This window comes from Drosophila elegans, unplaced genomic scaffold (genome assembly GCF_018152505.1).
Source record: "Drosophila elegans isolate 14027-0461.03 unplaced genomic scaffold, ASM1815250v1 contig_149, whole genome shotgun sequence".
In the NCBI taxonomy this organism is placed as follows: domain Eukaryota; kingdom Metazoa; phylum Arthropoda; class Insecta; order Diptera; family Drosophilidae; genus Drosophila; species Drosophila elegans.
This window is the reverse complement of record NW_024545513.1, coordinates 7,319,442-7,343,079: the sequence shown is the minus strand read 5'-3', so window position 1 is coordinate 7,343,079 and position 23,638 is coordinate 7,319,442. Positions and strand designations below refer to the sequence as shown.

General features: G+C 34.1%; 1 protein-coding gene across 1 annotated transcript in view; it reads right to left on the bottom strand.

Moving 5' to 3' along the window:
* The window catches only part of LOC108142419, an 86,797-nt gene extending 69,681 nt beyond the window's left edge, over positions 1 to 17,116 (bottom strand). Inside the window, exons 1-3 of the transcript XR_001774295.2 lie at positions 16,529 to 17,116; positions 11,446 to 11,817; positions 10,414 to 10,476 (exon numbers count right to left, since the gene is read on the bottom strand). The gene's annotated coding sequence lies outside the window, so the exon portion shown is untranslated. The remainder of the gene's footprint in view (positions 1 to 10,413; positions 10,477 to 11,445; positions 11,818 to 16,528) is intronic.
* Positions 17,117 to 23,638: the final 6,522 nt, after the last annotated feature.

Here is a 23,638-nt window from a genome sequence, read left to right as displayed (position 1 = left end):
CACACTGGGTGGGCGTGGCGCGTCGTGGGAAAATATTGCTGACAAGCCAAAAAGTGAAAGAAAATTTACGAACGAGTGTATTTTGTGTGTTAGTATCATATATTTTGTAGTCAGTATTTCGTATTTTGTAGTTTGATGTTGAGTAGTTTTATATTTATTGCATTGTTTACCGAGCACAAGGCAATGACAAGACGGCCCATCTACTGTTGCCACGCCCTTCGAAGGGAGGCGGGCGGCAGTGACTAAAAGGGATTTTCGATGGCAACAAAGTCACAGGTTATTTATGTGAATGTCTCGTTCTGTTGCGTGTCTTCTCATTGGATTCGATTTGGTGCGAGTGCTTTGATTATTTTACAGCCTTTTTCGCTTTGATTTTTCACCCGAATTTCCCGACCCCCTGGATCTTTTCCCCTGATTTTCCCGGGTTTTCTTGTCTCTCTCAAGTGTGCGTTTTTGCTGCAGTCTAGCCGGGGGAAATTTTTGCCGACATCGCCTATATTTATAGACACCTTCACCTGTCTTGCCAAAAGTCACTTACGAAATTAAATTTGTTGCCGCCTGCATCCCTTTCTTTCTCTCAACTGTTGAAACATCTCTTTCTACCAGCTCCATTGCAACGGTAAGAATAAACAAATTTCTTTTCCTTCTCTTGTTTGTTGTCTAAGATTGTCAACAGATTCTACTCGAAGGCATTGTCAATTATTAGTCTTTACTCACTTTACGCTGCCATCGATTCGTAATGTTGGGAAATGGAAAACGGGGAAAATGCCAAAGAAAAGTGTTTCAGGGAAATGGCGCAATATGGTTAACGATTATGTGAATGGGCTATCATAACGGTAACAGACGGGAAAAGAGTTTTTTCTTGGTTTGACAAAAAAATGTCGGTGGCTTACAAAAGAAAATAGTTGTTCCCCTTAAATATAGATATTTTCTTACAAGGAAAATCACGTTCATAACTGACGTTCAAGTTTTTTTTTTATAAAATGTGAAGTATGCCGAAAAGTAAAAAAAAACTCCATAAAATGTGATTCATAGAGAAAAGTTTTCAATTTCACTCAATTTGCTTTTTCGTTTTAAGGCGGGTTGAAAGTAATTGGAACTGGGTTTTGAAAAGTTTACAACATATATGTGTTTTGCTATCTCATGAAACCACTTTACATATTTTCATTTTTCTCAGAAAACTCCTCTCTTCTTTTCACTTATTTGTTTTTCTTATGTGGCACCATTAAAAAAATTTTCCGTGAAAAAAACAAGAATCTTAAATTGCCAGGAATAGCAGGAAAAGTAGGAGTAAATGGAGAGCCAAAAGAAAACAGAGGCAGAAACATGTCTTTGGCAAATTAATAAATAATACCCCAGTAAAATCTCTTGGGCATATTATCATCGACTCCCTCGCTTTTGGCTCTTTTATTATTTATTTTATTTTATTGGGAACTGCATTGTTGACGAAACGATGTTTTCGCCAAAGCCTAACATGTATGAACATTTTGCCAAAAGCATTTCGTTGAAAATTTATCTTTGTTTTTGCCTAAAGACAAATAAACACAACATTTAATTTAATTAACGCATTAAATCAGAAAATTTCGAAATAGCAATGAGAATAAACATAACTTTTTAATTGAAATTCGTTATGGGCTTATATAGGTTCAAAGTTATATGCATGCAATATATTTATTTTCTCTACTGTCTATTCAAAACGTTGGCAAAGCAAAAATTTGCTTCACTATAACAAAAAAAAACCTTTAAATAATATTTCATTCTCTGCAAAAACTTAATTCTATTAAATTCCTTTGAAATAAACTATTTTAATAAGAGAAGCGGAAACAGACAGATATAAAAGCGGATTTAATCTTACGCTAAAGTACAACAATTTTGTAAAAAAATTCAGTTTCAATTTTTATATTTCTAAAAAAGTTTGTCTATAGTTTTTTTTTTTTAGGCTCAAGCTCATTTTTGTTTTTAAAGATGAAATACACAAAATTAAATGCCCACTTATAGATTTTTTAAAAGTGTTCAGAATACATTATCATAAACAATTTTCCATCCACTTATTAAAATATCAGCAAATATAGTTAAAGATTAAAAGAGAATCTCCTTAATTGGTAAAATGTTCATATAATTTGATGAAAATTTCCATTTTATGTCGGTATATTGGAATAATTTAAACTTAATTTAATGATGAACACATAAGCGCAAATTAATTTGGCTTAGTCTTGTGCGGCTAGTTTGATTATTTGTAAATTTCGTTTAAATTGCCTCAACGGCGATAGCAATGAATTTAAATGAATTTGAAGTTCGGTTTTAAATTGTTTTCCGATCGAATTTTACGCATTTTCCGGTAAAATGGCTAATTCCTGCCGACCCTCCTCATCTTTGTAAAGCAAATATTTGCCGTGTCACAGAGTTGCAAATATTTTGCAACCGGTTAAAAAAAGAGAAGTAATAGTAAAAAAAAATAGATAATAAATCACAGCGAAGGACAACGTGTTTGTTGTTGACTGTTGATTTTTTAGTGGTGATTAATGCAATGTTATTGTGCTGGTGTGTGTGTGTGTGAGTATTGAGCAATTTTATGCACTTGCTGCTGGAATTTTCCTTCGTGGCTTTCCCACTCATTTTTTTTTTTGTTGTTGTTTGTTTTCTTTGTTGTTTGTGCAGCGCACGGCTTCATTAATTATTTATTTATTTGGCTACTCACCCGCAGTCGCTGTAGTTGTTGATTTTGTTGGTTTTGTTGACTTGCTGTTGTTTTTTGGTTTGTTGTTTGAAAGTTGCCACAAATCAATCAAACGCTCGACTCGAATATATATAAATCGGTTTGTTTATGGATCTATATATATTTAAGTATTTTCCTATGGAATTCTTTTGCTATTTTTTTCTTTTATTTTTCGCTTTTCACATTGTTTTTATTAGTGCATCTATAATTTATGCCACAAAAATGCATTACTATTGTTTCTCTCGCCGTGTGTAAATTATTAAATTTATTTCATAATTCATTTTCTCAAACATTTATTCATTGCCTCGGTCGTTTTGTTTAATCTGCCATTTATGATTTATGTAGCCAAAGAAATCAGAATAAAAATAAAGGAAATTTTTCGAATAGCCACAAAAGCGATATTAACTATAAATTAATTCGTCAATTAAATACAAGTGTAAACATGATGTTGACTAGGTATCTGACTTTAGTAAGCAATTATTGAATACTGTTTTCTTAACTAAATAATAAAAGGGAATTGTTCAATAATTCTTTTGTTGAATATTACATTTAAGCCACCTCAAAACTAAAAAAAATGGTACAAAAGAAAACAGTTCCTAGAATAAAAACTGGCTGCTTAGCGGCTGTCATTGCTTGCATATATCTAAACTTAAGACTGTAATAATAATAACAATAAGCACCGCGTGAAGGTGGCAAATATTTATGCACATAAATCGCTGCCGAATGTTGGTGGCCAAAAGTGAATTACACGCAAATTACAAGCGTTAAGAATAATCAAAGCAATTTTAATTTAATTTCGGCCGAGCAATGCATTTTTCAAACGAAAAAGCCTTTTGTTTATGCCATAAAAACGATGAAAAACGGCCGAAAATCCTAAACAAAATGGTTCATGAATGAAAATCGTCGGCCAGAAGTGAATGAGTGTCGCTCTCTCTGTCTATATATTTTCATTTTGCCCATTCTCAGGCTGATTTGTGTTTTTGTATGACGCTTTAAACACATTACGAAAATCAACAAATAATGTTTATCGATTACATGAACAGTGAGCCGTGTGTTTTTTTCCCACATTCTGTGACGAGTTTCCCCATATTTTTTTCCCCACATTTTTGCTTGCTGACCAAACGGACATTGAGCCTTTTATTCAGCAGCGAGTCTCGCTCCTTTGAGCCAATCAGATTTGCATTAGCTTCATTCGAAAGTTGAGCCACTCTCAATGGCCAAAGAAAAATGGAAAAAAAAACCAAAAGGAAAACGGCAGAGGAAAAGCCAAGAGCAAGTAAGCAGTAACTGAAAACTGGCATAGATGGCTAGCCAACTCTGGGAATTTTCCGTAAAAAACCACACACAAAAAACTGCCAAAGCTATATAAAACTGCTTGAACTACCTTATCAATGAAAAATTAAACCTAATCCTAATTGAATTTCTTTAAAATATAACTTTACGTTGATGTTTTTTTTTAATTTGAATTATTCTTTCAAAATGTTAGTAAGCTTATTATTCTTATAAGAATTCTCAATAAAAAATGTTGTATGTCAAAATCATTATTTAGCAATGTATTTATTTAAGAACTGTACTATTTAAGAACTGCCTTAACTAAGCCATAAATGTCGCACAACGTTCCCTTGCGAATGCCACCAATTAAGATGGACTTTATCGCATTATATCTCGCGTTCCTTGGCACAACCTTTAATGCTGCAATTTTCATAAATATTTTCAGCATTTGTGCAATTCGCAGACATTTGGGATCGCAATGCGCACCGCAGCTGCGGCTCAAGCGGCGTATGTGTAATATTTCTAATGCCCAAAAAGGCAACGTTCCCCTAAGCGCTGCAGCTGGCCAAATGAAATGCGCTTAAAATGCTCCAGCGCACACACGGCGTATGAGCAACATTTTTATAATTATGCGACGGCAGCTGCAAGTTAAACACGCCAAATGCAATTAAGTGCTTCTACCTGTGTTTTCTTTTTCCCATCTTCTCTTGTATTTTATTTTTTGGAACTTTCCCGCTTTACCCCTTTTCTTCTGTTTTTCGGTTTTGTGTTTAGCTTGCCTCTCATTTTCATTTTCATTTTCGTCTTTGTTTTGTTTTTTAATTAAAAATTGAAACTAAAGCGCCCAAGCAGCTTAAATATTAAACAACTGAACAGGAAAGGCGTGGGGCACTGTGGGGTTAAGGGCTGTGGAAAGACTATTAGAAATGCTTTTCGTGGGCGCCGGGGGGCGTGGCCGGCGCGTGTGTCAGCCAGTTTTTATGGGAAAAGAAATTCCGTTTTATGGGAATGCCATTGCATACTTTCGGGAGTTGGCGAGTGCCACGTTTACAGGGTTTAAGTTGGGTCTAGAAGTATTTCTCAAGCTGCTCTCAATTTTGCGGCACTTAACGCCATGGTCTTCTGCAGCGTTCAGAAACTTTAAAGATCTATAAGTCTTTGCGAGATTTAAGAACCTTATTTTTAAATTTTTTCATAATGAAAAGCTTACTTTTAAAAGTCAAACCAAAGTTTTAGAATAACAGATCACAGATCATAATAATGTGTAGTATAAATAAGGCGAATAAATAATTTGATATTACAAAGGAATTCGTTTCTACAACATTCAAGATATTAAAAAATAAAGCCATCAATGACAAGCCCTTAAGAATATAATTATGAAAACAAAGCAGCCTATTGACAAAGTTTTCAATCCCTCTTCCCTTTACAACAAGCTCAATTACAGGGTACATTTCAACCTAATCCTTTGAACGCCCTAATGGCCTGATGCCCGGCAAGCATTTGTAATTAATTTGGCACGGGCACAGGCTTAGTTTTTTGTTTGTCGAACAAAGCAAATCGCCGGGGAGCACACACATGCAACAGCGACAGAGGGAAAGTCGAGGAAAAATCAGGCAGCAAGCAAGGGGAAAACACTGAGGTGCGACTCAAACATTCGGGGAATTAACACTTTAAGCCCGAATGGCTCCATTCCGGGGGCAAACAGCAAGCGGATTGAGCCATGGTCCATTCCCACAGCCGATTCTGTCTGATTGCGGCCAGGTGCTAAGCCGATTGGCTGCTAAATGGGCTTACACTATTTAATTTGCCATCAAACTGCCTCCAAAGGGTTTGTGTTTGCTACGTGTTTATGCCATTTTAAAATAAAATCATACGAATTTTGTTAAACTGATTTTAGCAGACTAAACAATTTAGAAATCATACATATTTTAACTTCAACGATATATTTTAGACTGGAAACTAATTATAATTTCATTAATATTCATTTTGCAAACTCCTTAATTCTTAATTGTTATCTTTTTTTGAAACACTGAAAGCAGCAATGCATTGAAGCCAAAAATCCTAACTTTACAGTGAGATTGTAAAACATTAACTTTATTTTGGAACAATTTAGAACAGCAAACAAAAACAGCTTAACAGCACTCTCATTAACTTTTCAAAATGTTTTTAAAAGACTTTAAAACCTTATCTTTAAGGTCTTATTTATTGTTACCTAATTGAAACAGAACGAAATTATTTAAACTCTTAAAGATCTCACATAAACCTTGCAATCTCTCCTAAAATCAAAATGTCACTTCTAAAAAAATAAGAGAAAACAAAACTTAACCATTTAAAATACTGTTAAATGATTTCATACATTTAAATGTAAATAAATTACAATTGAAATATATGTAACACATTTTCTAAGGCATTTGCCAAAACATCCAAGCTGCTTAATAAATGTTTGGGAAAATTCCCATAGGCTTTTTATTAAAATAATATAACAATTGTTATGGATTTGAATCGACTTATTTTTTAGAATATTTTATTAACCATGAATTCAATTGTGATTTTTAAGATAAATGTTTTCAAGCACTTAAAAAAAATTTAAAAACTTGAACTTTTCCAATGCATTTTCGTTTTTCATTTGATCACCGAAAAAAAAGGGTAGCCAAAACTCACAAGAAGAATTGTACTGAATTTATTTTAACAATTTCGAAAGTGTTTTTTTTTTTTTTTTTGAGTTTTCTGTTTTGGCCCGCGCCAAATGACAAGACGACGAGAAATTTTCCCAGATTTTTCCCTGGTTTATTCTAGTATTTTTCGCTAGTGGAGCACGTCGTGCCGTCGGCGAAGCTGAACGAGAACTGAATTCAGAATCAGAAAATGCGTTGGACGATGCCGAAAAGCGAAAAACGAGAAGCGAAACGAAGTGAGTCGAAGCGCGACGAAAGGAGAGCGGGCGCCAGTTTCCCGCTTTTCCGATTATCTCGCATGCGAGATTTTTTGTGGCGCGCTGGGAAATTCTCAGGGCGCACGGAATTTCCCTTGTGACGCAGCGAACGAAAGCGAATGGGTGAAGGTTCGGCTGGCGTTTTCATCTGGGCGGGTTTTCTTTTTGGCTTGAGAGAGAGCATCACTCGGTTTCGTTTTCCTTGGCCAAAATGTGGGCCTACCTGTTGCTTAGCAACTCGGCCAAAAAGCAGGGAGCTGGGAGCTGTGAGAGCTGAAATTTCGCGGATTGACTTGGGGTAGGTAGTGAAGCACTCATTATTTTATTGTCGGGGTGCCAAAAAAAAGTTCGACTTTCGTGGCTCTGGCAGCTGTTGCCAATAAAACAATAGAATCGGGTAAATTATGATCATGTTCTAAAGAACTTAACAACTTTCATTAATCTGGTTTTTAACTATTGTTTTAAAAATGTACTTTATATGATAAATTTAAAAAGTTTTTTACAACTTTTTCGGTACACCCAGAAAAAAAAACCAATTAAATATATTCGGCACTGATTTAACTTCGATGGGTGTTGTTTTTAAATATGGAAGAAAACAAAGTTTTAAATTTAAGGAAAAAATGGAAAACTACAAGTTTCCTATTAAATAAACCGATAAAATATATTAATATTAACAGTATGATGTTTTCAGTTTATTTTAAGTTAGTTTTAATTTTGAAAAACAACGTAACATTCAAATATTTTAATGTTTAATATGATTTTAAAATAAGTTTATAATTTTAAAGGTAACACACTTGATAAAATGTTGAAGGATACCATCCAAAGTTCAACGAAACAGAAGAAATTATTTTAAAAATACAGATTAAATTCTCCAATTAAATACACAATTACCTGCTTTTCTATGCTCTTCTCATTTCCGCATTAAACTTCTCCTACTTTCTTCTCTCATGTTTCTCTGGAGTATTGTCAGCAAATGACGGGGGGCACTTGAATGGTTTATAATTCCCCAGCTGGGTCTCCGCATTACAGATTGCAATTGATTGCCAGCGTATCTTGCCCCTCTCGAATGCTATCATCGGTAGCTCATTTACATGCGAATTTGCCAAATGTCATTTGGATATTTTGACAGTCGAAGGCAGCTCAAGTGAGCATACGAAAACAAGGAGCCATATGTTTGCACAGGCAGGCTAGTGGGAGAATTTTCCGTTCTCTCTTATTTTCCTGTCTTGACCCTCTTCAAGTGCCATGGAAAGTCTGGCCCAAAATGACAAAAGCTCAAACAATAATATTATATTTAAAAAAAATGCTGTTTCTGACAAAATTTTAAATCTATTGCTTATCGATTTTTTTGTAACCAAGCATGGAAAAGTTAAACGCAATTATTTATTATAGGTTTGTTTGTTAAGGATTTAAATATTTGTATATAATTTTTTTTGTGTTATTTAATTTCAATAAATATTTTGATTACTTTGTTATAAGTTGGTTTTTAGCATAGCCTGAACTTTTCAAAGTATAATAAAATAATATTAGGAGTTATTTAGATAAAGAGAAACAACAAAAAAAAATTAAATAAAATATTTTCCCACAATTTTATTGTTGTTGCTCAGCTGCTGTTTTTGTTTGTATTTGGCAGTGGCAACAACAGCAAGAGTAAGACCAAGAATGGCAAATGCCACTCAACACTCAACATGCCAAATACAAACACAGAACTGAAACAAGAGCAAGAACAAAAACAAGGTGGTAAAAGGAGGCGTGGCTGGGGAAGTCGAAAGGGGAATCCCAGGGCATATTGAAGGCAGCAGAAGTGTAAACAGGAAACGTGATATTTGACAGATGAGTGTAGATATTTAGATACCAACATAAATACTACTTATGCCCTGAGAAACCACCCCGTGCAACCATTCGTTGTCTCCGCCCCTTAGACTCCGCCCTACTCCTAAATCTACAGCCCCTTTTTATACACTTGTAAATAATGTTGTTTGTTCCTATTTTATTAAAAAAAAGGGCATTTGGTAATAATGTTATATTATCTTATTATAATCAAATATGTTCAAATTTTTAAATTTAAATGAAATGCGTAAATTACTACGAGAATGAATATATCTTTAAAAGTCTATATAAACTTTATTACACATTCTAAGTTGGTTTTATATTCACAAGACCAATTATAATATTTGTTTAATTTGATTTGTCACTGTGCACCGAATTCTCCAGTGTTTGCCGACTCCTCCGCAGTCTGTGTCTCTGGTGTCTTATTGATTTTCTGCTATAGCTTTCACTTGCCGCAATTTGAAGTGCCACACACAGATACTCACGCACACTGGCGCAGGCACGCACAAAAGCGAAAATGAGATGAAAAGGGAGGCGGCAAGAAGGCAATGAAAAGAAGGAGCCGCAAACAGAGACATGATGCGAAAAGAATCCAAAAGTAGTAAATATTATAATGGATTAATCATTACCTTTAAATCATAAATTTAACGTTTAAATAAAATATTTCTGGAAACAAGTTCAAACTATTTATTATTAGTCATTTTACTTAAAGGCATTCAAACATTTTCAACTGTATAAACTTGATTGTTTTACCACTTTATCTGCACATACAAAACCAATTTGGTGCCCTTTGCCACTCGGGCGTATGCTCGATAAAAACCCATTGAGCGCTGAAAACCGCACTGAAGGCAAACCACAGTGAAATCTCGCCACAGAAGGACGCAGATTTTCAGATTTTCCTTTTGTGACTTTACACGCCACTTGAAGAGCTCTGGGATCTATTGCATACTTTTGCGGGCGGTGACAAATGTCGAAGAGCTCGCTAAACCAAAAATTAATCAATAAAACCGCTTTGATTGTGGCTGACATAGACATAAGAATACGATGTTGAAAGTGGATTGTGGTAACAATCAGAAATATACACAGTATTTAAGCAAATTTAAATAAGCACATTTTGAACTAAAGATTTAACTTAAAACGCTTTTGCTTAAACTACATTTGATACAATGTGTTAATACTATGAAATGCACCGATAAGATAAAACATTACTTATACAACAATTAATCAGTTCAAGACACACATTAAATAACCATAATTAATCACTGACTCAAACTAAAGGAAAATTTATTGTCAATTTCTGTAATTTCAGACAGGAGTGGTTTTTATTGGTATTCCCAAATAGTTAATTATAAATTCCATTTAACCCCCTTATGGTGCATTAAAAATATAAATATTTAAATCACAATGTGCGCATAAAACGAGAACGCATGGTCTAAAGAACAAGTATCCATTTATCTCCCCGTCAATTGCGCACTTGATGCTTAATGACTGACAGATTTCCATTCAAGAGCCCCTGCTCTCGCCCTTTCGATTATTTTATACTTTCACAGCGAAACAAAGAAAATGCTTAAAAAAATATATTTATAACGTACGGTAACGAGCGAAAAAAAGGAGAAACAGGTAAGGAAAATATGATATGGAAATGAGTTTGCATTTTACTCACAGTCATAATAGTCGTATCGATCCGCTTCGCTGGGATTATTGCTGCCCATGATTTTGCCAAAAACTGTGGAGAACACAACAAAAAATAGGAACATCAAGTGGGGTGTAAAAAAAAGAAACAAGAAAGCGATTTAAGAGTGGCTATGGCGGCCAAAGGGTTAACAACAACGCGGACAACAGCAACACAACGGATAAATCGCAGCAATTCAATTAAAATCGCTGACACCGAGTCAAAGTGATGGCCAAGTGGGGAAAAGGCGGAGGGAAAGCGGCGAAAATCGAACTGGAGCTGGCGGAGATTGAGGCGAATGAAAATAGACGCTAAAAGGTTTAAATGGAAATGCAGCTTGGGCAACATAAATACATTTCTTTCGGATGGACATTCGTACTAATCCGGGTATAACAAGGTGGAAAAGAAGTCAGCAATCACATCTTAAAGCCTATCCAATTGGTAACGAAATGGCAATTCACATTCACTTTTATTTTCAATTAATAAATGCTCCATGGAATCAAATAATGACTATATTTAAACGTTTGAAGGTTCAAAATGTACTGATTCGGCTTACAGTAATTAAGTTTTGCCACACCTGTTTTGCTATTCACCTTATCAAGAGAGAATTTCAGAGATGAAGAGAAAGAGTATTACCGTGAGAGTACGTACCGTTCCAATAACTTTCCATGGAGAGGGAGAGCAAGAAGATCAAAAGATAGGCAATACAAATACAACGACAAAAACAACAATCAATCACCGAACTAAACAGTTATTTGATACAGTCATCTTATCGGAGTGAAATTATAGCTGTATTACAAAAATCTTATTAACGCCGGTAAGGTAAGGGCTATGCCCGAATTACATATGTACATACAGGTGTGTTCAAAAGTATTTACACAACTCTTAAAATGATACATTTTCATTATTACAAATAAAAAGCCTCAAGCTTTTAGAGGTATGCTACTGGAAAATGTTCGCAATAAGTGAAGTTATGAAATCTAAAAATCCAGTTTTAGACTTATACATATATAGACTACATACGTTTGGCGAAGGTCCTGCGGACTCGCAGAAAGCAGGATCGCGAGCGGGACAGACGAACAAGTTCCTCCGGATGCGATCCGTTCTGGATGCAGATGATCGGCGCCAATGGCGCGATGCGGCAGTGACTGCGACTGTGGCTGCGACTACGACGCCGTCGTTCCAACAATGGAATGGCCACGAAATTCGATGTTGGCTGCAGCTGCTGTTGTTGTTGTTGCTGGTGTTGATGTTGCAGCAATTCCACTGCGCCGATTTCCGTTTCCGGTTCGCCGCTGTTGTGGTGGTTATTATTGGTGGCACTGTTGTTATTATTATTATTTATATTGCTGGTATTGATGATGGTGATGACGTTGACTACTGGCTCCCTTGCGGCTGAAATAGGATTCAATACAATTAGTATAAAGAAAATCGCGAAATAAATAAGAAATTCAATTGAAAAAAAATTCCCATGCCCACCCCTACACTACAAAAAAACACTTTCTCGTTTCTTCTTTTTCGCACATCATCTCGTAATTCATTTCAATGTATGCAATTGCCGGAATAAAAACATATAGGTACCAGATTGGGGAGTGGGTGTTTATGTGGGTGGACTTTTCCCGACTGTCATGTACCTGTCAATTGATTCGACCTTGTGCTGCTGACTCAAATACACTTGAGTGCTGGAAAATGTGGAACAAAATGCAATTTGCACAGCTTGCGCTCAGCCAGTGTTGGACAAATTGGAAAAGAGTGCTTGCAAATGGCTTAAAACGCCTTGGACAATTTCCGGTAAGTCTGCATAAGGTTCCTGAATAAGTAAATTACCGCTTGCAGTAGCGCCCAAAAGCTGAATCAATATAAAGACTTTTAAATCATGAACAGTATTCGCATGCTGCAAGTAAAATCAATCAATCAAAGAGCTGCAAGCTAATTAAGTGTTGAAAAGCATACAAGTAAAAGTGCTCAACAAATACGAATACCCAAAACGAATCTCAGCTCACTCACTTATCATCTCAACAGCTTGGACAGCCCTTTTCCATTTGCCTCCAATGCAATTCATTTGATTTATTTGCCCATCCAGCTGCTTAGCTATTTTCAAGTGGCAAGAGAGCTGCAACAAGGGGTGATAACTTGGATCGGGGAAAATGGAAAGTTACGGGGACCTGAAGGTTGCAAGTGAGAAGAACAAAAACACACAATCCACTTGCAGCTTTTTGGGTGCTTACAAATAGTGCACAGTCGCAGGGCAATGGGGAAATAATTTGAAGAAAACAAATGTTTATTTTATTTATTTTTTTATTAAGAGTTATACGTCTAGCACGGCAAGTTAAAAAATTTGTTATAGTCAAAATAGATATATGATTTAATAATAATTTTTATAATTATAACATCAGTTCCTTATACAAGTATATACTAACAATATGGTTTACATAAGGAAACCATATTGAAACCATTTTTTTTAATATCTAAGTCAGTTTGTTTCTGTAGCCCCTTCGGTGAAGAACAAACCCCCTTGGACAACGTCCCTGTCCCCTCGACATGCCTGGCTAATTTCTGGCTCATGGCCAACTGCAGCTGGCTCATCTTTGTGCCGGGTTGAGGTTTTGTTGCTCCTCCGATCTCGGTGTCGTCGGTCGTGTTTATTTGTTGCATATTTCGAACTGTGGCCCAAGTGCCAGCAAATGTCGCAAACGATGGCATCGCCACAATGGCAATTCAACAGGCTGGGTGTGGCACACAAAAAAAAATAGACGAAATTTTGTTTAACCCTGGAATATGTTTCAAAAGGCTCATTTAGAAATTCCTTGGACAGGAATCATAAATAACATTGGTTTATTTACCATGAAACCCACTTAATTAACTGCATTTCCGTGGCAATTTAAATGCACTATTTCGAGAGTCGTTAATTGTGGTTCCAGCTCTTACAAATGCCAAAGGCAATTAGAATAATTGTTATTATGATTATTGGCACGAAGCACAGAGGATCGTAAATTTGCGCACCATAATAATTTCGACAGAAAACGATAAACAAGTTAACGGTTTGAATATTGTCAATACTATTAAAATAAAACCAAGCTATTTTACAATAGAATCGAATCGAGGTTTTAGGTAGATTGTTATTATGAATTATTAAAGAAATAAAAACTAATGATTTTGAAATACAATTGGGTTTGGAATTTCAAGCAGTTTTATATAGTCTTTCATCAAACAAAGATCTGATATTTTGATTATAAAAAACAAACTTATATAGCTGTATGAAAAATTAAGATATTTGTATAAAATATAATTATTTTTTAAGAAATGCTAAAACTCGCAAGCCCTAAAAGTATACTTCCGAAAGGAAAGATTTTCTTGCTAACAAACGATGGCAAATAACATTTGAAACTTGTCCGAAAATAAATATGAAGTTTTTTAACAAGGCGAAAAACAAATTTCCAGACCGCTCGTGAAAAATCTGTGTATAACTTTGTGTGCGTTATGTGTATATAATAATGTGCATAAGCAAACAATTATTATTGTTATAATTTAGCTTGAAAAACAAGTAATTTTATAACCAAACATTTGCAGAGCGATCATTTAAAAACAATCCTTACAGAAAGTCGTAAAAACGCATACGAGAAGCCAGAGCCAAAATATTTATATTAATGATATGCATAAATACCCCGCCGCCTTGTAAGACCAGTTCTTTGGATCGGCGCAGAATATGTTTATGACGAGAAACGGGACGCAATCTAAACAAATTCGGCGTATGCAATAGAAACATGTTCCAGACATTGTTTAGACCTTTGGTTTTGGTCTTCGGCTTTCAAGTTTTCAGCCTTCTGGCAATTGCAGTTTGATGGATAAACTACTATACATCGATCAGCCGTAAATTGTCCCGATCGAAGGTCATTCTGTTCGCAGATATATTTCCGAAAAGATTTATTCCCTCGCGGATTATCAATCCAAAAGCTAATTACATTGAGGGCAATCGATTTGAATGGAATCAAAGGATAGTTTCACTGTGTGGGCGAAACTTCTGTTTAACTTATTTCCATTTTCCCCTGGTCATACATTTTTCACGACTCCTATTCTTAAAATATTGACTTTGCAGAATTTCAAATAAAATTTTAAAACATTCCAAAGGCAAAACCATTTTTTGTTGGATTTTTTCTCGATTTTAAGGAAGTACGTATTAAAACTAGAATAGTTTTTTAATTAATTACTTTTTCCATTTATTTTTTATAATCAAATACAATAAATTAAGCTATTACTTACAGATTAATTTAAATAATACATACAAATGGTTTTTTTTATTGTGGTACGTCTTTGTTAGGCCATTGTTTTTAGGCCTTAATGACAGTAAAAAATATTGTACAAAATATATTCTATTATTTTTCTGGTCTTATTCAGCAAAGGAAAATCACAGTGACCCCATAAATTATTCTATTTCCTACGATACGATTTTCCTGCAGCATAGTGTTTGTTTTTGCATCTGTCATTGGACCCATTTCAGCCTTCTGCAACATTGCAAATCGATCAAACAACAGTGGGCAGAGATTGAGATTCAAACTTTGGGCATCGCGGTCTGACAGTTAAATGAACACATTTCACATATCACATTTTCCCGCACATTTTCCCCCCTGCAAAAGAATAAGACAATAAACAATAATATACACACATACACACTCACAGGGGAAATCATGGCAAATTGTTTTCCCAATACTACTTTTTTTTTTGCTTCGAACGATTTCCGTTTTCGATCGAGCAAATCTTGTTCCGTTCAATGAAACGAAGAGAGTCATTAAACGGGGCAACATCAAAGATTTTGGATGGGTTCTTGATAATTTAAAAATTTTTCACGGGTAAGTTGTGGGTCCAAAATCTTGTCGAAACTCGATTTTTGGTAGTGCATATTTATGTAATTTTCAATTATTTAAAAAATCAAAAAAAAAATTTAGCAAATCATGAAATTTAATCAAGTTTAAGTATAAATCAAATTTGGAAAAAAAAAATAAAATAGATTCTACAGTAAATAGGATTAAGTCAAATGCATTTTTAAGATATAAAAAGCGAATTTTAATGTGATATGTGAATATTGTACAAGAAACACAAATCGAGACCTGCTACCCTTTTCCTTTTTTTACATCTCATATCAAAAATATTTGGTTAGCTTTTTAGGACCAGAACACATGTTGCTCTAGGCCAATTAATGGTCGGAAAAGTTTCGCTGAGGTGTTTTAGATGATATTAACATTGAAATATATTTATTTATTCAGTTTTGATAATCGCACTATATAGCAGCGATTATGTTTGGTATGGGGCCATGTGATGGCGTATTCTCAGGGTGTCGGAATCTATTTCCAAATGCGATTCGCAGGCCATTCGAGGCGCCATGGGTGGTCATACTTCTCTGGTTTCGAGAAAAACTCTTTTTCTTTTTCTTTTTCCTTTTCCTTTTTGTTTTTCTTTTTTTTTTCAATTGAAAATCGCTTTGATCGCTTTGTCGGCAGGTGGCAGTGGCAAAACAGCGGTAACATAAAGTATGGATGGAAGTGCATTTGAAATCAAAATTAAATAAATTCCTTTTCCCATTCCGGTCTGTGGAAATTGCTGGACAAGCAAACAGGAATTCGCCGGTGGAAATTACCCTCTTAATTTGCGGAGAAGCGCAACATTCTGGATGAAAACTTAAAATCAAACAAACACGAAAACAATTGGTCAAAATCAAATTAAAACCGCTGACTACGAGAGTTTTTCATCCAAAATGTTGTTTATCTGGCAATTTGCTTTGTTTTGCATTTAGTCTACTAAATGGATAAATATAGACCATAAAGATAATACTACACAAGTTTGAAGGGTGAACCCAATCAATCGGAAGAGCAATTGCTGGCTATAGCCAAATATCTGAGTACCCTTTAAATTAAATCGAATTTAGATTTTTTTTAATTAAAGAAAGAAAATAGTCATCTTATTAAAGGTAAATGTTATTAAACAATATAGACAACTACTTTTTCTAATGTTTAAGTATATATTCAAGGATTGAGAATGCCACAACTGGAACTACCAAAACTATTTTCCAAATTCCTGAATGAAAGCCAAATAAATCAATATAAAAACTTACAAATGTCCACAACATCCGATGGCGCCTCCATTTCCATGGCATTCAGTACTTCCGGCATTTTGACTATACAATTTACGAATTTCTGTTTATTTAAGACTACTTTTATGTGCTGTCGAAACTCCTTTAACAATCCGGCGAATATTATTCACTGCGCAAACATTGCAGGTGTTTCTGTATTTGGCCCACAGTTGATTGCATTCGGAAAAGGCTAAAATTAGTTTTAGATCAAGACCAAAGCAAATCCAAAATAACAACAAAACAAATTGAAAAAAAAATCAACCGTAAATGTTACACACACTGAGAACCGAGCCAAAAACTATATCACAAAAGTGTGACACAAGATAAAATTAACATGCCAAATTTGGGTTGTTGGAAGTGCACTTAATGTATGTACATATGCTGGAATTTTCGCTACAGTTGCGGTGGTAATTTTAACTTTTCACTTTAGGCTCCACTCATTTTCTATGCATTTAGCACAAGTAAAAGGTAAACGGTAATTTTGTATTCCTTAAGTGCACCGAATGAGGTGTAAAACAAAATATGCAGGGATATCGTGTTCTTCCCGGACTTTCGATCACGTCTGTTTGCGCTGACGGCTGTCCGGTTAATGTTTTCTTTTACTTTCCATTTCGTGATTTGGCTTTAGCTTCAAAATTCAGCATCCGGCTCAGTTGCTCTCAAACTGGAACTTTGCGTGGGAGAAATTCGAAGGAAGAGCGGATAAATCGGGGGAGCAACAGTGGAGAGAACTCGGCGATCGGTCGGATTTGCCTTCGGTTCCGCTCGGCTGGTTGCCGAGTTGGAAACAGAGAGTGCCGATTCAGAGAGAAAAAGGAAACTGCAGAAATGTAATTAACTCCAAATAAGCAAATCATTTGAGTAATAAATATAAAAAAAAAACTTGTACAGTATGTATTAGATGTATGCAACAATCTATGTAATTTATTCATATATACTGCACATTTTAAATATAAGAGGAAACTGTCTTATCATATTTCTTACCTTTATATGGGTAATTTTATGTATCTTAATCATTCTAACAACCATTTTTATATACGATTTTCGCCAAACTGGCATAATTTTTGTGGCTCTTTTGCACCCATCTCCATTTTATTGAAGAAAATTGCAATCAATTGACATTTGCAGTTGACAGGGCAATGACAACGCCCACGTTAAATTGCAAAATGAAAACTATGAAATTGCCGGATAGGAAAGACAAATATTCAGAGACAGAGCGAGGTGCACCGAATTTCCTCAGAGAGGAAGCACCGTGAGTTTTCCGAGCTTTTTCATCGATTTCCATTTGCAGGTGCATCAGTTGATCGCCAGCGGTTTGTGTTGTTGTCTGCGGTTTTCATTACGGAATTTCAATTACGAGTAAAATGTTTGCAACTTGTCGGCCGTTGGCCTGTCATTTCATTTGTTCCCATTTAAAATGGTGAAAAGTTAGGCAGAAGTTGGCACTGGAATTTGTCAAGCAGAAAATTGCCTTCTATGACATTTATGCGCAGCTATGAATGTCAGGTACACTCAAAAAATTACCTTTTTCATCCAAAACTTTCAAGTCTTTGAAATGTATCATGTTATTTTGTTAAGGTCTAAAACTTTGTTAAAAGATAAATGTTTTTAACGATTGCAAACCCAAAATCAATTGTTAAAACATTTTAACCCAAAAGGACTTAAGTTAGGTTTTGAGTGTGGAGGTAATGGTGCGCTCGACATTGAACTTTCAGTATTTAATTCAGATAGTCAAGATAAAAGATATTTGTCTGACAACTTTGTTTTTAATTTCACATTGATAAGGGTTAACATTGAACCTGTGAGTTCTTGTGCTTAAAAAAATTCCTTAAATTCTTTTTTTTTTGCATTTTCGACTTTCTCAATAAATACCAGATGATATGATAAATCGTATTCCATATAGCTTATGGTGTTTGAAATATTTATAGGATCTCTAGTAAATAGCTTTGTCAGATCCACGTTGCCCACTCCCATTCGAAATCACATTTGCCAATCCCATTTCGCGGCAGATAATTGCCGCATTAATTATTATGATTGGCAATTAAGTTTAACGTCGGTGGGCGTAACCCCGCCCCCACTCACACGAGGTGTCAAAATGGGGCCAGCAGGTCAGATTCAATAATTTCCTTAAATACATTAGTGGCTGTTGATATTTAACAATGGCAACGCGAGGCCAAAAAAAATAAATGTAGAAAACAAATCAAATAAACAAGGGCAGACAAAAATTTTCGAATCGCAAATCTCTGACGCCACAGAAACAAGTTAAGGCAATAACACAAAACATGATCGACGCAATATAAACTAATTGAAAAAAAACTGTGCTCTCCTAGCGGCGTCACTGTTACTGAGATACCCTAGAATTCTAGGGTATCTCGGTTTTAAAAGACATCTTTAAAAACTATTAAATGATTTTAAGGGAATAAGGAGGATTTTGTTCACTACGCAAGCACAAAAACCTTAAAAAGCAACAAAATCTTTACGAAAGTATTAATTTTTATTTTATGAAAAAATTGAATAAAAAATATTTGTATTATATACATTTGTTTGTATTTGAGTCAAACGCAAATTTTGGATACCTATCTAAAGTTTTAAGATTAGTTTTAGGTATTTAATAGTCGCTAGCTTAAGCCTAAGCCTTTCAAATGCATGAGAAATAAATTACCATAATTTTTCACTATCAGGCGCAATAAAATTGTTCGTTTTGTATGTATAAAAACACAAAAACAAATAAAATACGAAAGCCCAAACCGAACAATAGACAACAAGCCAAAGAAAGAAAAGCTACTCACCGCAAATCAACAAAAAAAAAACGAAAGCAAAAATATGATTATGTTCTTTGGAATTTATGGCTCTTTTAAAGTTTACAATATTTATGTATTATAAATTTTACACGAAAACACAAAGGAAAAACTATAGAACATAAAACACTTTGATCTGGGCAATGCAGTATTTGTTTGTATCCGAACATTCGTCTTTTTGTTTTGTGTTTTGATGCGGTTTTTTCCAGTTAAATAAATTGTAATCAGTTTACTGGAATGCGAATTAGGGGAAATAGTTTTAAACACTTAGTCGGTGATTCAAAATTTATATGGCGGATATATCAGATTTATTGAGATTTATTGAGATTTTTTCTGATTTTTTTTTTTTTGGAACCGAACGCGGCAGCGGACAAAAACAAAATGCAGGGCAACGAGAGAGAAAATCAAGAAACATATTAAGAAGAAGCGGCAGCCGATCCAAAAAGCAGGCAAAGATAAACAAAAGTTATGAGTTGGAAATAAACCAAAAATTTTGATGTTTCTCAATGAGCACGCGTGCCTTGTTTTTATTTTTTTTTATTTTTACATAGTTTTCATTACGTTTCCTTATGGTGCACATTTTTTTCCAAATCTGTTGGTTTATTTTTAGCTGGAATTTTTCAATGAAAGAAGAAGCACAGCAACTACTCCAATTTTCTTGGGTGGCCGCTCTTAAGAATTTTTATTTTACTCAATTTCTCCAAGCTGCATTTTCTCGTAAAGAGAAAGCTAACAAAAACGAAGAAAGTTATACAGTCAAATATCCCTAGTTTGAACAATCTACAAAAAATTATTGATGTGAATTAAGGTTAAGGTATAACTTTAAATAATGTAATTATTATTTTATAAGCAATTTTTGTATTTATTATTTATTTAATTAATTTTAATCTGCTAATTTAAAAAGGAAAACATTTAAGTAGTCTTAAAATTTTGATTTTAAAAAATGTATTCACAGTGAATAAAATTTTGTAATTTTTAAAGCCAAAAGTTCAACATACGGACTAAAGATTGTTCGCAAAAAGTGGCTCGCAAGTGCAAAGAAAATTTCCTGAATTTTTTTTTATTTTTACTTTTTTTTTTTTTGGGTAATAAAAATTGATGGTCTGGTTTTTCGCTTCTGGTCGTAAATATTGTTCCTTTCTGTTGAAAAACATTTATGGAAATGTATAAAACATCTGGACACAAAGCCAAGAGCCAATCAAAGCCATTAATTAACCATAAATGACCACTAAGCGAAACTACCGAGCGGGAAAAGCTACGTGCTTTTCAATTTCCCATTAACGGGATCATCAAAATCGAGTTTTCTCCTTCGGGACAAAAAAAAAAAGAGAGTGGGCACTCTCTCTGCTGATATTTAAATCAGGAACTGGTATCTGGTGCTTCATTAGCATGCTCGTCACGTGTCTCTGTCAATGTCCTGCTTAGTCCTTGCCACTCTTTCTTGTCCGCTCTTCCCGTCTCCTTCTGCTGCATTGGGACCCATCAAATTATTCACTTTCCAAAAGTGCTGAGAAAGCAGCTTTTGATTTTTGGTTTTGTTTTTATTTTAAGGGTTTTGCAATTGTCCATATATTAATCATACGTCACGTGCGCCAAAGAAAACTATATTAAAAAAAAATTTATTTAATCGTGGATTTTTTTATGCTTACTATGATAGGTTTTATACGTTTTTAGCTTTATTTACAATCTATTAGCATAATAATTTTAGTTTTTAAATTTTTTATTCCTTCACAAATTTGTAATACATTTCGAAAAGTTTTTTTTTTAAAACCTTAAGTTATGTCAATTGAGTTGCATTTTTTGAACGTTTTTCCCGTCAGCACTGTTCCCGAAAGTGCATAAAATGGAAAAGAAATTGGGGGAGAAAGTGAACGAACCGACGATGGGCTGTCAACTGGCAATGTGTGGCCCATAGGAAGAAAGTGACAGAAGGTGAGAGAACGGAAAGGAGAAAAGGAAAATGGAGGGAAATTGCTGGACATCTGAGCATCATTAGATCAATGAAAGCGGGAGAGAAAGAGGAAGAGGGGGTGCATATGACACTCAAAATTGCGTTCGCAATATTTTGGAGGAATGTGTCAAACTGTCTTGCCTCCCTTTTACATCACTGCTCCCTCTCACTCTTTCGCTTGCATTTCCACAGCAAGGAAAATCATTTCCACAGTAAGTAAAATCATAAGAAAATGAAAGGAGACAAATTTAGCACACTCGACTTATTTGCCCATGAAAACGATTACATGGTGTTGGCTAACCCTTTAGTACAAAAAATGTCATGTTTTACGAACCATAACAATAAAATTATTATAAAACACAATCTACGTTAAAAATAATAGTAAACTATGATTAAAACAGATTAAAGAGAGATAAGATAAACTTAATTCCTACAAATTCAATTACACTTTCGGAAATATCTAGCTTTTTTTATTAATATTCTTAAGTTATTAATTATTTTATGCAAATACATTTTTTTTTTATTTCCGTATCATATTTTTGAATACATTTTCAATTATGGCCTTAAAGTTGCCATTAATAATACTAAGTAATGAGAATAACAGATTAAAAGCAATTTTCTACATTGTTTAATATATTCGGAAAATGTAACTATATTTTATTTATTTTCTTAATTATAAATTCTTTTATATTCGTGAGTATATGTACACATATCTCCCAACCATTGTTTTATGGGGTTAAATTGCCATTTTATCAATGGCGCATTTGCTCTTGTGTCCTTGCTGCCTTTTTGGCCAGGATTGTTGTTAAATGCTGCTGTTTCTGTCACAATAAGATGACTTGAGCTCGGGCATATTTCATGTGTCCGTTTCGCTACCGCCGAAATTCCGACCCAAATTCTCCATGCGGATTTGAATATTTAAATAAACTGCTCACTGACGTGCCGTTGCTGTAATTGTTGTTGTCACTCGCATTGCGGCTGTTTAATTGTCATTTCGTGTGCAGAAACCGAAATGCCAAATAAACACAAATTTACACAAGCGACCGATTGACGTGCATAAGTGTTTGTGAGTGAGATGAGCACAGTGGTGATGGGGAAAAGGTTATCGAATCATCATTAAAAAATGTTATATAACTTGTAACTCCTATTATATTTCATACTGATTATTGATTTAATAACAAGTAATTAATTGTAAAGCCCAAATTGAATTTGTATGACAACAACTTTTTTACATTTACACTTAAAGTTCGAAAATTATAAATTTAAATATCAATCATGAGTTCCAAAATGTATGTTTGAACAACTTGTATGTTTAACATAAAACTTAGCCTCTAAGCTTATTTTTAACTGAATTTTACGAGCTTTTTAAAAAATATATATATTTTTATATTATATACCTTCTTAAATGACTTTCACGTTAAATTTCAATAATTTATATAAATATGTTTAATCTTTTATCTTGTACTTTTAAACAATTAGCATATTTAACATAAAAAGTACAATTTAACTTAGTATTTAGCTTTAATTCCGAATGTATTGGACCAGCTTAATCTTAATCTATTTATATAAAAAATATTGTTAAATAAATATACTTTATTAGGCCAATTGTGCCAGTCGATCTGCATTTGTAATGGCAACCTTGAACCGCCAATTGTATTTTGCATGCTGCCAATTCGATTTGACCCGTGACTGTTGTCGGCCAGAATTGCAATCGCCGCTGGAGCATATCATTGTTAACTTGGCCAAATTATATCAGCCCGATGTGTTGGCGGTTTCGGCAGTTTCGACCGTTTTTGGTGTGTGTGTGTGTGCTGCTCGAAAATGAATTTTGCAAACGAAACACGCGAAAATGAATGTTCGCGCTTCAAAATGGGTAAAGTAAATGGCGAAAAATGTGTGAAATTGTCCACCTATATATGGGTTTATTATTGTTTGATTTGGCTTGTCTTTTTGGAGGTATATTTTTGGAAATAGGCTGAGAATTTATGGCGAGTGTAATATATTTTAAGCAAAATCTATTTACTAAACAATGTAATAAATATTCAAATGCATTTTTGTTATTGGAATTAAAATATTATTTGCTTTGAGTTTTTTTTAGTTATTTAAATACATAAAAATACTAAAATTTTTCGAAATTAAAAAAAAAAAATTTTGAAAATGTAGTTTAAATTCAAACCATATTTAACTTAAGTATTATTAAAGTAATATTTTCTACATTACTTAAAAAAATGCATGCTATTTAATATGCATTGTATTCAACATTTTAATTTAATTTTGTTTAATTTTATTTCAATAGTCAGATATTTACGTTTTCTATTTCTTTTTTATTTATCAGTGCTGTTG